Raw genomic sequence first — 17,087 nt, forward strand, 5'->3', positions numbered from 1 at the left:
AATGATAAAACGTCTATAAATGAGCAGGAAATGTGCGTGGGCTCCGCAGGCCGGGATATAAATGTGCACGGCTGTAATGGCGCGGTATAATTACACCACATTACAGATATTAATGCGGGTGGTGGGATCAGGACATTGAGATGTATGACCAGAGCAGCGTCTTCATTATATCATCCGGGGACATGAAGACTTATGATTGCTGTGATATTGTCTGTGCAGCGATCGTCCTGTGCATTGGCTGCAGGTGACCCCGCTGGTGATGGCGGATTTTGATGCAGAGCGCTCTGCCCAGTCTGTGCAGCACTATGCGGAGCACGGGGCGCTAACACATATTCAGCGGGTGATTGATTTACTGAGAGACGGAAGCGCGAGTTCATTACCTGCCACAGTCCGCGGCCACAGACCATCCATTGTCACAAAGCAACGGTTTATGGAACCGTCCGGATCAATCCTGCACAAGTGAAGCAAAGGCACTAACAATAAGCTTTAATGTCCCGCTCCACTATTGTCACTTACCTGCCTGGTCCTGGCATCGATCTGCGCAGACCTGCGCCTCATTGTGTGCGCTGCTTTGTATGGCAGACAGGTATTGTGTAGGATCAATAAACACTTTACATGCTCCATAATCTCCTACATACACTACACACATATCTACTCCCGAGCCAGACATCCCCGACCGCGAGACACTGCATAGGCATTCAATCAGGCCGCTCATGCAGATAACACAGCGATATCCGCACTAAGCGGAGGGAACGGATTCTACTCTGCGAGCTATTGTTTATATATAAAAAGAAGGTTTAAAAATAAAGAAACTTTATCATTTCTGATGGTTCTATCACATAACAGCACACCATGTGGTCAGGAGCGGTATTACATGTAACACTTATCACTGGTTCTATCACATAACAGCACACCATGTGGTCAGGAGCGGTATTACATGTAACACTGATCACTGGTTCTATCACATAACAGCGCACCATGTGGTCAGGAGCGGTATTACATGTAACACTTATCACTGGTTCTATCACATAACAGCACACCATGTGGTCAGGAGCGGTATTACATGTAACACTTATCACTGGTTCTATCACATAACAGCGCACCATGTGGTCAGGAGCGGTATTACATGTAACACTGATCACTGGTTCTATCACATAACAGCACACCATGTGGTCAGGAGCGGTATTACATGTAACACTTATCACTGGTTCTATCACATAACAGCACACCATGTGGTCAGGAGCGGTATTACATGTAACACTTATCACTGGTTCTATCACATAACAGCGTACCATGTGGTCAGGAGCGGTATTACATGTAACACTTATCACTGGTTCTATCACATAACAGCACACCATGTGGTCAGGAGCGGTATTACATGTAACACTGATCACTGGCTCTATCACATAACAGCACACCATGTGGTCAGGAGCGGTATTACATGTAACACTTATCACTGGTTCTATCACATAACAGTACACCATGTGGTCAGGAGCGGTATTACATGTAACGCTTATCACTGGTTCTATCACATAACAGCACACCATGTGGTCAGGAGCGGTATTACATGTAACACTTATCACTGGTTCTATCACATAACAGCGCATCATGTGGTCAGGAGCGGTATTACATGTAACACTTATCACTGGTTCTATCACATAACAGCACACCAAGTGGTCAGGAGCGGTATTACATGTAACACTTATCACTGGTTCTATCACATAACAGTACACCATGTGGTCAGGAGCGGTATTACATGTAACGCTTATCACTGGTTCTATCACATAACAGCACACCATGTGGTCAGGAGCGGTATTACATGTAACACTTATCACTGGCTCTATCACATTACAGCGCACCATGTGGTCAGGAGCGGTATTACATGTAACACTTATCACTGGTTCTATCACATAACAGCGCACCATGTGGTCAGGAGCGGTATTACATGTAACACTTATCACTGGCTCTATCACATTACAGCGCACCATGTGGTCAGGAGCGGTATTACATGTAACACTTATCACTGGTTCTATCACATTACAGCACACCATGTGGTCAGGAGCGGTATTACATGTAACACTTATCACTGGTTCTATCACATAACAGTACACCATGTGGTCAGGAGAGGTATTACATGTAACACTTATCACTGGTTCTATCACATAACAGCGCACCATGTGGTCAGGAGCGGTATTACATGTAACACTTATCACTGGTTCTATCACATAACAGCACTCCATGTGGTCAGGAGCGGTATTACATGTAATACTTATCACTGGTTCTATCACATAACAGCACACCATGTGGTCAGGAGCGGTATTACATGTAACACTTATCACTGGTTCTATCACATAACAGCACTCCATGTGGTCAGGAGCGGTATTACATGTAACACTTATCACTGGTTCTATCACATAACAGCGCACCATGTGGTCAGAAGCAGTATTACATGTAACACTTATCACTGCTTCTATCACATAACAGCGCACCATGTGGTCAGGAGCGGTATTACATGTAACACTTATCACTGGTTCTATCACATAACAGTGCACCATGTGGTCAGGAGCGGTATTACATGTAATACTTATCACTGGTTCTATCACATAACAGCACACCATGTGGTCAGGAGCGGTATTACATGTAACACTTATCACTGGTTCTATCACATAACAGCACTCCATGTGGTCAGGAGCAGTATTACATGTAACACTTATCACTGGTTCTATCACATAACAGCGCACCATGTGGTCAGGAGCGGTATTACATGTAACACTTATCACTGGTTCTATCACATAACAGCGCACCATGTGGTCAGGAGAGGTATTACATGTAACACTTATCACTGGTTCTATCACATAACAGCACACCATGTGGTCAGGAGCGGTGTTACATGTAACACTTATCACTGGTTCTATCACATAACAGCGCACCATGTGGTCAGGAGCGGTATTACATGTAACACTTATCACTGCTTCTATCACATAACAGCACACCATGTGGTCAGGAGCGGTATTACATGTAACACTTATCACTGGTTCTATCACATAACAGCGCACCATGTGGTCAGGAGCGGTATTACATGTAACACTTATCACTGGTTCTATCACATAACAGCACACCATGTGGTCAGGAGCGGTATTACATGTAACACTTATCCCTGGTTCTATCACATAACAGCACACCATGTGGTCAGGAGCGGTATTACATGTAACACTTATCACTGGTTCTATCACATAACAGCACACCATGTGGTCAGGAGCGGTATTACATGTAACACTTATCACTGGTTCTATCACATAACAGCGCACCATGTGGTCAGGAGCGGTATTACATGTAACACTTATCACTGGTTCTATCACATAACAGCACACCATGTGGTCAGGAGCGGTATTACATGTAACACTTATCACTGGTTCTATCACATAACAGCGCACCATGAGGTCAGGAGCGGTATTACATGTAACACTTATCACTGGTTCTATCACATAACAGCGCACCATGTGGTCAGGAGCGGTATTACATGTAATACTTATCACTGGTTCTATCACATAACAGCACACCATGTGGTCAGGAGCGGTATTACATGTAACACTTATCACTGATTCTATCACATAACAGCGCACCATGTGGTCAGGAGCAGTATTACATGTAACACTTATCACTGGTTCTATCACATAACAGCACACCATGTGGTCAGGAGCGGTATTACATGTAACACTTATCACTGGTTCTATCACATAACAGCACACCATGTGGTCAGGAGCGGTATTACATGTAACACTTATCACTGGTTCTATCACATAACAGCGCACCATGTGGTCAGGAGGGGTATTACATGTAACACTTATCACTGCTTCTATCACATAACAGCGCACCATGTGGTCAGGAGCGGTATTACATGTAACACTTATCACTGATTCTATCACATAACAGCGCACCATGTGGTCAAGAGCGGTATTACATGTAACACTAATCACTGGTTCTATCACATAACAGCACACCATGTGGTCAGGAGCAGTATTACATGTAACACTTATCACTGGTTCTATCACATAACAGCGCACCATGTGGTCAGGAGCAGTATTACATGTAACACTATCACTGGTTCTATCACATAACAGCACACCATGTGGTCAGGAGCGGTATTACATGTAACACTTATCACTGGTTCTATCACATAACAGCACACCATGTGGTCAGGAGCAGTATTACATGTAACACTTATCACTGGTTCTATCACATAACAGCACACCATGTGGTCAGGAGCGGTATTACATGTAACACTTATCACTGGTTCTATCACATAACAGCGCACCATGTGGTCAGGAGAGGTATTACATGTAACACTTATCACTGGTTCTATCACATAACAGCGCACCATGTGGTCAGGAGCGGTATTACATGTAGCACTTATCACTGGTTCTATCACATAACAGCACACCATGTGATCAGGAGCGGTATTACATGTAACACTTATCACTGGTTCTATCACATAACAGCGCACCATGTGGTCAGGAGAGGTATTACATGTAAAACTTATCACTGGTTCTATCACATAACAGCACACCATGTGGTCAGGAGTGGTATTACATGTAACACTTATCACTGGTTCTATCACATAACAGCGCACCATGTGGTCAGGAGCAGTATTACATGTAACACTTATCACTGGTCTATCACATAACAGCGCACCATGTGGTCAGGAGCGGTATTACATGTAACACTTATCACTGGTTCTATCACATAACAGCACACCATGTGGTCAGGAGCGGTATTACATGTAACACTTATCACTGGTTCTATCACATAACAGCGCACCATGTGGTCAGGAGCGGTATTACATGTAACACTTATCACTGGTTCTATCACATAACAGCGCACCATGTGGTCAGGAGCGGTATTACATGTAACACTTATCACTGGTTCTATCACATAACAGCACACCATGTGGTCAGGAGCGGTATTACATGTAACACTTATCACTGGTTCTATCACATAACAGCACACCATGTGGTCAGGAGCGGTATTACATGTAACACTTATGACTGGTTCTATCACATAACAGCGCACCATGTGGTCAGGAGCGGTATTACATGTAACACTTATCACTGGTTCTATCACATAACAGCGCACCATGTGGTCAGGAGCGGTATTACATGTAACACTTATCACTGGTTCTATCACATAACAGCGCACCATGTGGTAAGGAGCGGTATTACATGTAACACTTATCACTGGTTCTATCACATAACAGCGCACCATGTGGTCAGGAGCGGTATTACATGTAACACTTATCACTGGCTCTATCACATAACAGCACACCATGTGGTCAGGAGCAGTATTACATGTAACACTTATCACTGGTTCTATCACATAACAGCACACCATGTGGTCAGGAGCGGTATTACATGTAACACTTATCACTGGCTCTATCACATAACAGCGCACCATGTGGTCAGGAGCAGTATTACATGTAACACTTATCACTGGTTCTATCACATAACAGCACACCATGTGGTCAGGAGCGGTATTACATGTAACACTTATCACTGGCTCTATCACATAACAGCACACCATGTGGTCAGGAGCAGTATTACATGTAACACTTATCACTGGTTCTATCACATAACAGCGCACCATGTGGTCAGGAGCAGTATTACATGTTGCACTTATCACTGGTTCTATCACATAACAGCGCACCATGTGGTCAGGAGCGGTATTACATGTAACACTTATCACTGGTTCTATCACATAACAGCGCACCATGTGGTCAGGAGCGGTATTACATGTAACACTTATCACTGGCTCTATCACATAACAGCACACCATGTGGTCAGGAGCGGTATTACATGTAACACTTATCACTGGTTCTATCACATAACAGCACACCATGTGGTCAGGAGCGGTATTACATGTAACACTTATCACTGGCTCTATCACATAACAGCACACCATGTGGTCAGGAGCGGTATTACATGTAACACTTATCACTGGTTCTATCACATAACAGCGCACCATGTGGTCAGGAGCGGTATTACATGTAACACTTATCACTGGTTCTATCACATAACAGCACGCCATGTGGTCAGGAGCGGTATTACATGTAACACTTATCACTGGTTCTATCACATAACAGCACACCATGTGGTCAGGAGCGGTATTACATGTAACACTTATCACTGGCTCTATCACATAACAGCACACCATGTGGTCAGGAGCGGTATTACATGTAACACTTATCACTGGTTCTATCACATAACAGCGCACCATGTGGTCAGGAGCGGTATTACATGTAACACTTATCACTGGTTCTATCACATAACAGCGCACCATGTGGTCAGGAGCGGTATTACATGTAACACTTATCACTGGCTCTATCACATAACAGCACACCATGTGGTCAGGAGCGGTATTACATGTAACACTTATCACTGGTTCTATCACATAACAGCGCACCATGTGGTCAGGAGCGGTATTATATGTAACACTTATCACTGGTTCTATCACATAACAGCACGCCATGTGGTCAGGAGCGGTATTACATGTAACACTTATCACTGGTTCTATCACATAACAGCACACCATGTGGTCAGGAGTGGTATTACATGTAACACTGATCACTGGTTCTATCACATAACAGCACACCATGTGGTCAGGAGCGGTATTACATGTAACACTTATCACTGGTTCTATCACATAACAGCGCACCATGTGGTCAGGAGCGGTATTACATGTAACACTTATCACTGGCTCTATCACATAACAGCACACCATGTGGTCAGGAGCGGTATTACATGTAACACTTATCACTGGTTCTATCACATAACAGCACACCATGTGGTCAGGAGCGGTATTACATGTAACACTTATCACTGGCTCTATCACATAACAGCACACCATGTGGTCAGGAGCGGTATTACATGTAACACTTATCACTGGTTCTATCACATAACAGCGCACCATGTGGTCAGGAGCGGTATTACATGTAACACTTATCACTGGTTCTATCACATAACAGCACGCCATGTGGTCAGGAGCGGTATTACATGTAACACTTATCACTGGTTCTATCACATAACAGCACACCATGTGGTCAGGAGCGGTATTACATGTAACACTTATCACTGGCTCTATCACATAACAGCACACCATGTGGTCAGGAGCGGTATTACATGTAACACTTATCACTGGTTCTATCACATAACAGCGCACCATGTGGTCAGGAGCGGTATTACATGTAACACTTATCACTGGCTCTATCACATAACAGCACACCATGTGGTCAGGAGCGGTATTACATGTAACACTTATCACTGGTTCTATCACATAACAGCGCACCATGTGGTCAGGAGCGGTATTATATGTAACACTTATCACTGGTTCTATCACATAACAGCACGCCATGTGGTCAGGAACGGTATTACATGTAACACTTATCACTGGTTCTATCACATAACAGCACACCATGTGGTCAGGAGTGGTATTACATGTAACACTGATCACTGGTTCTATCACATAACAGCACACCATGTGGTCAGGAGCGGTATTACATGTAACACTTATCACTGGTTCTATCACATAACAGCGCACCATGTGGTCAGGAGCAGTATTACATGTAACACTTATCACTGGTTCTATCACATAACAGCACACCATGTGGTCAGGAGCGGTATTACATGTAACACTTATCACTGGTTCTATCACATAACAGCGCACCATGTGGTCAGGAGCGGTATTACATGTAACACTTATCATTGGTTCTATCACATAACAACGCACCATGTGGTCAGGAGCGGTATTACATGTAACACTTATCACTGGTTCCATTACATAACAGCACACCATGTGGTCAGGAGCAGTATTACATGTAACACTTATCACTGGTTCTATCACATAACAGCACACCATGTGGTCAGGAGCGGTATTACATGTAACACTTATCACTGGTTCTATCACATAACAGCGCACCATGTGGTCAGGAGCGGTATTACATGTAACACTTATCACTGGTTCTATCACATAACAACGCACCATGTGGTCAGGAGCGGTATTACATGTAACACTTATCACTGGTTCCATTACATAACAGCACACCATGTGGTCAGGAGCAGTATTACATGTCACACTTATCACTGGTTCTATCACATAACAGCACACCATGTGGTCAGGAGCGGTATTACATGTAACACTTATCACTGGTTCTATCACATAACAGCGCACCATGTGGTCAGGAGCGGTATTACATGTAACACTTATCACTGGTTCTATCACATAACAGCGCACCATGTGGTCAGGAGCGGTATTACATGTAACACTTATCACTGGTTCTATCACATAACAGCGCACCATGTGGTCAGGAGCAGTATTACATGTAACACTTATCACTGGTTCTATCACATAACAGCGCACCATGTGGTCAGGAGCAGTATTACATGTAACACTTATCACTGGTTCTATCACATAACAGCACACCATGTGGTCAGGAGCAGTATTACATGTAACACTTATCACTGGTTCCATTACATAACAGCACACCATGTGGTCAGGAGCAGTATTACATGTAACGCTTATCACTGGTTCTATCACATAACAGCGCACCATGTGGTCAGGAGCGGTATTACATGTAACACTTATCACTGGTTCTATCACATAACAGCGCACCATGTGGTCAGGAGCAGTATTACATGTAACACTTATCACTGGTTCTATCACATAACAGCGCACCATGTGGTCAGGAGCGGTATTACATGTAACACTTATCACTGGTTCTATCACATAACAGCACACCATGTGGTCAGGAGAGGTATTACATGTAACACTTATCACTGGTTCTATCACATAACAGCGCACCATGTGGTCAGGAGCGGTATTACATGTAACACTTATCACTGGTTCAATCACATAACAGCACACCATGTGGTCAGGAGCGGTATTACATGTAACACTTATCACTGGCTCTATCACATAACAGCGCACCATGTGGTCAGGAGCAGTATTACATGTAACACTTATCACTGGTTCTATCACATAACAGCACACCATGTGGTCAGGAGCGGTATTACATGTAACACTTATCACTGGCTCTATCACATAACAGCGCACCATGTGGTCAGGAGCAGTATTACATGTAACATTTATCACTGGTTCTATCACATAACAGCACACCATGTGGTCAGGAGCGGTATTACATGTAACACTGATCACTGGTTCTATCACATAACAGCGCACCATGTGGTCAGGAGCGGTATTACATGTAACACTGATCACTGGTTCTATCACATAACAGCGCACCATGTGGTCAGGAGCGGTATTACATGTAACACTTATCACTGGTTCTATCACATAACAGCACACCATGTGGTCAGGAGCGGTATTACATGTAACACTTATCACTGGTTCTATCACATAACAGCGCACCATGTGGTCAGGAGCGGTATTACATGTAACACTTATCACTGGTTCTATCACATAACAGCGCACCATGTGGTCAGGAGTGGTATTACATGTAACACTTATCACTGGTTCTATCACATAACAGCGCACCATGTGGTCAGGAGCGGTATTACATGTAACACTTATCACTGGTTCTATCACATAACAGCGCACCATGTGGTCAGGAGCGGTATTACATGTAACACTTATCACTGGTTCTATCACATAACAGCGCACCATGTGGTCAGGAGCGGTATTACATGTAACACTTATCACTGGTTCTATCACATAACAGCGCACCATGTGGTCAGGAGCGGTATTACATGTAACACTTATCACTGGTTCTATCACATAACAGCACACCATGTGGTCAGGAGCGGTATTACATGTAATCATTGTGTAGTGAGGACACTTCTCTTCTATGTGACACATTATATTTCAGGTTTGATGTTTCTTCTTTCTGTATGTGGCGTTGATCGGTGGTTTCCAGGATGATTTAGTGATTGGACCAGTCCCTTTTTATTGCCGGCCTCCAGCCCAGTGCAGACCCATCGGCCAGTAAATCACCAGTGGTACTCCTATAAATGGGAGTCACTGTTGCCCACATTTTGGTGCTTGTGCGCGGTTCATTCATCAGAACCGGTGATGGTCCGTAGCTCAGAGCCGGGTTCTTCCCATACAATGTCAGGCGCTGCAGGTCCCCGCGTCCCCGGAGAAGGTCGCCCGTTCACTCTCTCATTTGGATTCTCCCCCGCAGCTCGGTGACATTCACCCCTCCCCCATCCTCCTATGTGATTGAACAAGGCCCGAGCTGCGGCTGTGCGACGCTCCAAATGTCACCAGCCCGGCGTATACCGGATAATGGAGGGACAATTACACAATATCCAGACATGTCCCCGGCTCCGAAGGAGAAAAATCAATGATGTGCAATATCCTCAGCACAGGGGGCCGGGGTCTGGGGTCCAGGGTCTGGGGTCCGGGGTCTGGGGTCCGGGGTCTGAGATATGGGTTCCGGGGTCTGGGGTCTGGGGTCCGGCGTCCTGAGTCCGGGGTCTGGGTTCCGGGGTCGGGGTCCGGGGTCCGGCGTCCTGGGTCTGAGGTTTGGGGTCTTGGGTCCGGGGTCTGGGGTTCGGGGTCCGGGGTCCGGCGTCCTGGGTCTGAGGTTTGGGGTCTTGGGTCCGGCGTCCGGGGTCTGGGGTTCGGGGTCCGGGGTCCGGCGTCCTGGGTCTGGGGTTTGGGGTCTTGGGTCCGGCGACCTGAGTCCGGGGTCTGGGTTTCGGGGTCCATGGTACGGGGTCCGGGCAGCCTCAGTGTCTGCAGCACATTGCTGTGCACTATAACTCCTCATTGGGTGGGAAAAATGAAGAATATTAAATAGTAATTTTTTTCTGTATTAATTTGTGTTGGTGGAAAAATAAACAAAACTGTGAGAGAATTCACAGCCGCAGAAACACTGATAGGTAAGCACACAGGAAACATTCAGCCTGCGCTCACAGCTCAGAAACACTGATAGGTAAACACACAGGAAACATTCAGCCTGCGCTCACAGCTCAGAAACACTGATAGGTAAACACACAGGAAACATTCAGCCTGCGCTCACAGCTCAGAAACACTGATAGGTAAACACACAGGAAACATTCAGCCTGCGCTCACAGCCGCAGAAACACTGATAGGTAAGCACACAGGAAACATTCAGCCTGCGCTCACAGCTCAGAAACACTGATAGGTAAGCACACAGGAAACATTCAGCCTGCGCTCACAGCTCAGAAACACTGATAGGTAAGCACACAGGAAACATTCAGCCTGCGCTCACAGCTCAGAAACACTGATAGGTAAGCACACAGGAAACATTCAGCCTGCGCTCACAGCTCAGAAACACTGATAGGTAAGCACACAGGAAACATTCAGCCTGCGCTCACAGCTCAGAAACACTGATAGGTAAACACACAGGAAACATTCAGCCTGCGCTCACAGCTCAGAAACACTGATAGGTAAGCACACAGGAAACATTCAGCCTGCGCTCACAGCTCAGAAACACTGATAGGTAAACACACAGGAAACATTCAGCCTGCGCTCACAGCTCAGAAACACTGATAGGTAAGCACACAGGAAACATTCAGCCTGCGCTCACAGCTCAGAAACACTGATAGGTAAGCACACAGGAAACATTCAGCCTGCGCTCACAGCTCAGAAACACTGATAGGTAAGCACACAGGAAACATTCAGCCTGCGCTCACAGCTCAGAAACACTGATAGGTAAGCACACAGGAAACATTCAGCCTGCGCTCACAGCTCAGAAACACTGATAGGTAAACACACAGGAAACATTCAGCCTGCGCTCACAGCTCAGAAACACTGATAGGTAAGCACACAGGAAACATTCAGCCTGCGCTCACAGCTCAGAAACACTGATAGGTAAGCACACAGGAAACATTCAGCCTGCGCTCACAGCTCAGAAACACTGATAGGTAAGCACACAGGAAACATTCAGCCTGCGCTCACAGCTCAGAAACACTGATAGGTAAGCACACAGGAAACATTCAGCCTGCGCTCACAGCTCAGAAACACTGATAGGTAAGCACACAGGAAACATTCAGCCTGCGCTCACAGCTCAGAAACACTGATAGGTAAGCACACAGGAAACATTCAGCCTGCGCTCACAGCTCAGAAACACTGATAGGTAAACACACAGGAAACATTCAGCCTGCGCTCACAGCTCAGGAATGATTCTCCTCGCTGATACTTAAAAATGATGTTTTTTATGAGCAAAAAGAAACACAGTAAAACAACTATACAAACACTAAATGTGTACATTTATATAGGAGTATATATTGAGAGATAATCTACTGGAAAAGAAATACCTTACATTATACTCCAGAGCTGCACCTGTATACACCGCACCTATATACAGTGTGTCCTCCCATATCCTGTATACACCGCACCTATATACAGTGTGTCCACCCAGATCCTGTATACCCCGCACCTATATACAGTGTGTCCACCCATATCCTGTATACACCGCACCTATATACAGTGTGTCCACCCGTATCCTGTATACACCGCACCTATATACAGTGTGTCCACCCATATCCTGTATACACCGCACCTATATACAGCGTGTCCACCCATATCCTGTATACACTGCACCTATATACAGTGTGTCCACCCATATCCTGTATACACCGCACCTATATACAGTGTGTCCACCCATATCCTGTATACACCGCACCTATATACAGTGTGTCCACCCATATCCTGTATACACCGCACCTATATACAGTGTGTCCACCCATAGCCTGTATACACCGCACCTATATACAGCGTGTCCTCCCATATCCTGTATACACCGCCCCTATATACAGTGTGTCCACCCATATCCTGTATACACCGCACCTATATACAGTGTGTCCACCCATATCCTGTATACACCCTGCCTATATACAGCGTGTCCACCCATATCCTGTATACACCGCACCTATATACAATGTGTCCACCCGTATCCTGTATACACCGCACCTATATACAGTGTGTCCACCCATATCCTGTATACACCGCCCCTATATACAGTGTGTCCACCCATATCCTGTATACACCGCACCTATATACAATGTGTCCACCCGTATCCTGTATACACCGCACCTATATACAGTGTGTCCACCCACATCCTGTATACACCGCACCTATATACAGCGTGTCCACCCATATCCTGTCTACACCGCACCTATATACAGCGTGTCCACCCATATCCTGTATACACTGCACCTATATACAGCGTGTCCACCCATATCCTGTATACACCGCACCTATATACAGTGTGTCCACCCGTATCCTGTATACACCGCACCTATTTACAGTGTGTCCACCCATGTCCTGTATACACCGCACCTATATACAGTGTGTCCACCCATAGCCTGTATACACCGCCCCTATATACAGTGTGTCCACCCATATCCTGTATACACCGCACCTATATACAGTGTCCACCCATATCCTGTATACACCGCACCTATATACAGTGTGTCCACCCATGTCCTGTATACACCGCACCTATATACAGTGTGTCCACCCATAGCCTGTATACACCGCCCCTATATACAGTGTGTCCACCCATATCCTGTATACACCGCACCTATATACAGTGTGTCCTCCCATATCCTGTATACACCGCCCCTATATACAGTGTGTCCACCCATATCCTGTATACACCGCACCTATATACAGTGTGTCCACCCATATCCTGTATACACCGCACCTATATACAGCGTGTCCACCCATATCCTGTATACACTGCACCTATATACAGCGTGTCCACCCATATCCTGTATACACCGCACCTATATACAGTGTGTCCACCCGTATCCTGTATACACCGCACCTATTTACAGTGTGTCCACCCATGTCCTGTATACACCGCACCTATATACAGTGTGTCCTCCCATATCCTGTATACACCGCCCCTATATACAGTGTGTCCACCCATATCCTGTATACACCGCACCTATATACAGTGTGTCCCCCCATATCCTGTATACACCGCACCTATATACACTGTGTCCACCCATATCCTGTATACACCGCACCTATATACAGTGTGTCCACCCATATCCTGTATACACCGCACCTATATACAGTGTGTCCACTGTGAGGTAGCGTGGTCGGCTGCGCAGCAGAAGACACGGGATCCAGGCATATAGGTTCACAGCACACGGTTTAATGTCCAAACAAAAAGTCCACAACAATATACATGTGCCTCTCCAGCAGAGAACTCAGGGAGTTCTGTTCACTCCCTCACACCCGGCACACCTGCCCTCGTTCCTGTTTCCATTTAACCCTTCCTTCAGCCTGTAGAGAAACAGCATTAACCCTAGAGTGGATTTACTTTCTATCATGGAGTGAGCACAACCGGGGCGAGACATACCGGCCGTCATAGATAACCCCGGTCACAGTCTCACATACCCCCCCCCTCAGTTCAAGCGAGCGGGGTTGAACTCCCGTTATCAAACACGGGCCGCAGGACAAGGCATCGGCGTTGCCCTGCAACCCACCGGCCCTATGTTCAACCGTAAACCGGAAGTTCTGCAGAGAAAGGAACCACCGGGTAACCTGGGCATTCCGTTCCTTGGCGGACCTCATCCAGACCAGTGGAGAGTGATCCGTCACCAAGCGAAACTGCCGTCCCAGCAGGTAATAGCGTAGGGACTCCAAGGCCCACTTGATCGCCAGGCACTCCTTCTCCACTACGCTATAATTCCGCTCGGGAGGGGTGAGCTTCCTACTTAAGAAGGTGACGGGGTGTTCCTCCCCCTGAACCACCTGAGACAACACTGCCCCCAGGCCGACCTCTGAGGCGTCAGTCTGCACTATGAACTCCTTCCGGAAATCAGGGTGTACAAGAACAGGCTGTCCGCACAGGACCTCCTTCAGGGCCCGGAAGGAGTCCTCGGCCTGCGGAGTCCAGCGCACCATGACGGACTTCTTGCCTTTGAGAAGGTCCGTCAAGGGGGCTGATAGTCCCGCAAAATCCTTTACAAACCTCCTGTAGTACCCCACGATACCCAGGAAGGCCCTAACCTGCTTCGTGGTCAGGGGTCTAGGCCACTTCTGGATCGCCTCAACCTTGTTAATTTGGGGCTTAATCACTCCTTGGCCTATTACGTAGCCCAAGTAGCGGGCTTCCGTGAGTCCCAACGCACATTTCTTGGGATTGGCTGTCAATCCGGCTGTTCGAAGCGCGTCTACCACCGCTTGTACCTGTTCCAAGTGGGTCTGCCACTCGGAGCTGTAAATAATGATGTCATCAAGGTACACTGATGCATACGCCTGGTGGGGTTCCAGCACTAAGTCCATCAACCTCTGGAACGTGGCCGGAGCGCCATGTAACCCAAAAGGCAAGACAACATAGTGGAAGAGACCCTCCGGCGTAACAAAAGCGGTTTTCTCCTTGGCGGACTCCGTCAGTGGCACCTGCCAGTACCCCTTGGTCAGGTCGAGCGTGGTAAAATATCGCGCCTGTCCCAGCCTATCAATCAGCTCATCCACCCGGGGCATGGGGTAGAGATCGAACTTGGATATTTCGTTCAATCTCCTAAAGTCATTGCAGAACCTTAAGGAGCCATCGGGTTTTGGTATTAGGACAATCGGACTAGCCCATTCACTCCGGGATTTTTCGATGACCCCCAGACGTAGCATTGTCTTCACTTCCTCTGTTATGGCTTGTCTTCGAGCCTCTGGTACCCGGTATGACTTCAGGCGTACCTTCAGGTGGGGCTCGGTGACAATGTCATGTCGTATCAGACTGGTCCTACCGGGCAGCTCGGAGAAGACATCGGGGTTCTGCTGAACCAGCCGTCTGGCCTCTCGCCTCTGAGTCTTGGTAAGGGCTTCTCCAATCCTTACTTCCGGTTCGTCCTCTCCGGAGGTCGCTGGAGCCGGATGTGAACGACCCGAAGAGGAGGGAGGTGGGGAAAAAACATCCATCAAGCTTTCCCGTTCCTGCCAAGGTTTTAATAGGTTGACATGGTATATTTGTTCAGGTTTCCGCCTACCGGGCTGCAATACTTTATAGTTGACCACCCCGACTCTTTCCTTTATCTCGTAGGGGCCTTGCCACTGAGCCAGGAATTTACTCTCCGCCGTGGGGATTAATACCAACACCCGATCCCCGGGTTTAAAGGTCCGCACGGTGGCTTGTCTATTGTAGCGGCCGCTTTGCGCGGTCTGAGCCTCCTGTAAATGCTCCTTCACAATTGGCATGACCGCGCTTATGCGGTTCTGCATTCCTAAAATGTGTTCAATCACACTTTTATGGGGGGTGGGCTCCTGCTCCCAGGTTTCTTTTGCCAGGTCCAACAATCCCCGGGGATGTCGCCCGTATAACAATTCAAAAGGCGAAAACCCCGTGGATGCCTGTGGCACCTCTCGTATGGCAAACATCAAATAGGGAAGCATCATATCCCAGTCTTTCCCGTCTTTGGAAATCACCCTTTTGAGCATGGTTTTCAGGGTTTTATTGAATCGTTCCACTAAACCATCCGTCTGAGGATGATACACAGACGTACGCAACTGCTTGATCTGGAGTAGCCGGCATAGCTCTTTGGTCACTTTAGACATGAATGGGGTCCCCTGATCCGTAAGGATCTCCTTGGGCAACCCCACCCGGCAGAACACAGCAAACAACTCCCGAGCTATAAGCTTTGCTGCAGTATGTCTGAGAGGTATCGCCTCGGGATACCGGGTGGCATAGTCAACGATCACTAGGATGTGTTGGTGCCCTCGAGCGGACTTTACGAGGGGCCCCACCAGATCCATCCCTATCCGTTCAAAAGGGACTTCTATAATGGGTAACGGTACCAACGGACTGCGAAAATGGGTCAGGGGTGCGGTAAGCTGACACTCCGGGCAGGTTTCGCAGAACCGTTTTACCTCCCCAAAGACCCCGGGCCAATAGAACCTTTGCAATATTCGCTCCTGCGTTTTCTTGACCCCTAGGTGGCCACTCATCAGGTGTTTATGAGCCAAGTCGAGGACCCGCCGGCGATACGGCTGGGGCACCACCAACTGTTCTACCCCCACGCCCCGTATTTCATCTACCCGGTAGAGTAAATCTTGCTTAAGAGCGAAATGGGGGTACCTTACCTGGGCACCGGGCAGCTGTG

The sequence above is a fragment of the Anomaloglossus baeobatrachus genome, chromosome 1, assembly GCF_048569485.1.
Source record: "Anomaloglossus baeobatrachus isolate aAnoBae1 chromosome 1, aAnoBae1.hap1, whole genome shotgun sequence".
Classification (NCBI taxonomy): Eukaryota; Metazoa; Chordata; class Amphibia; order Anura; family Aromobatidae; genus Anomaloglossus; species Anomaloglossus baeobatrachus.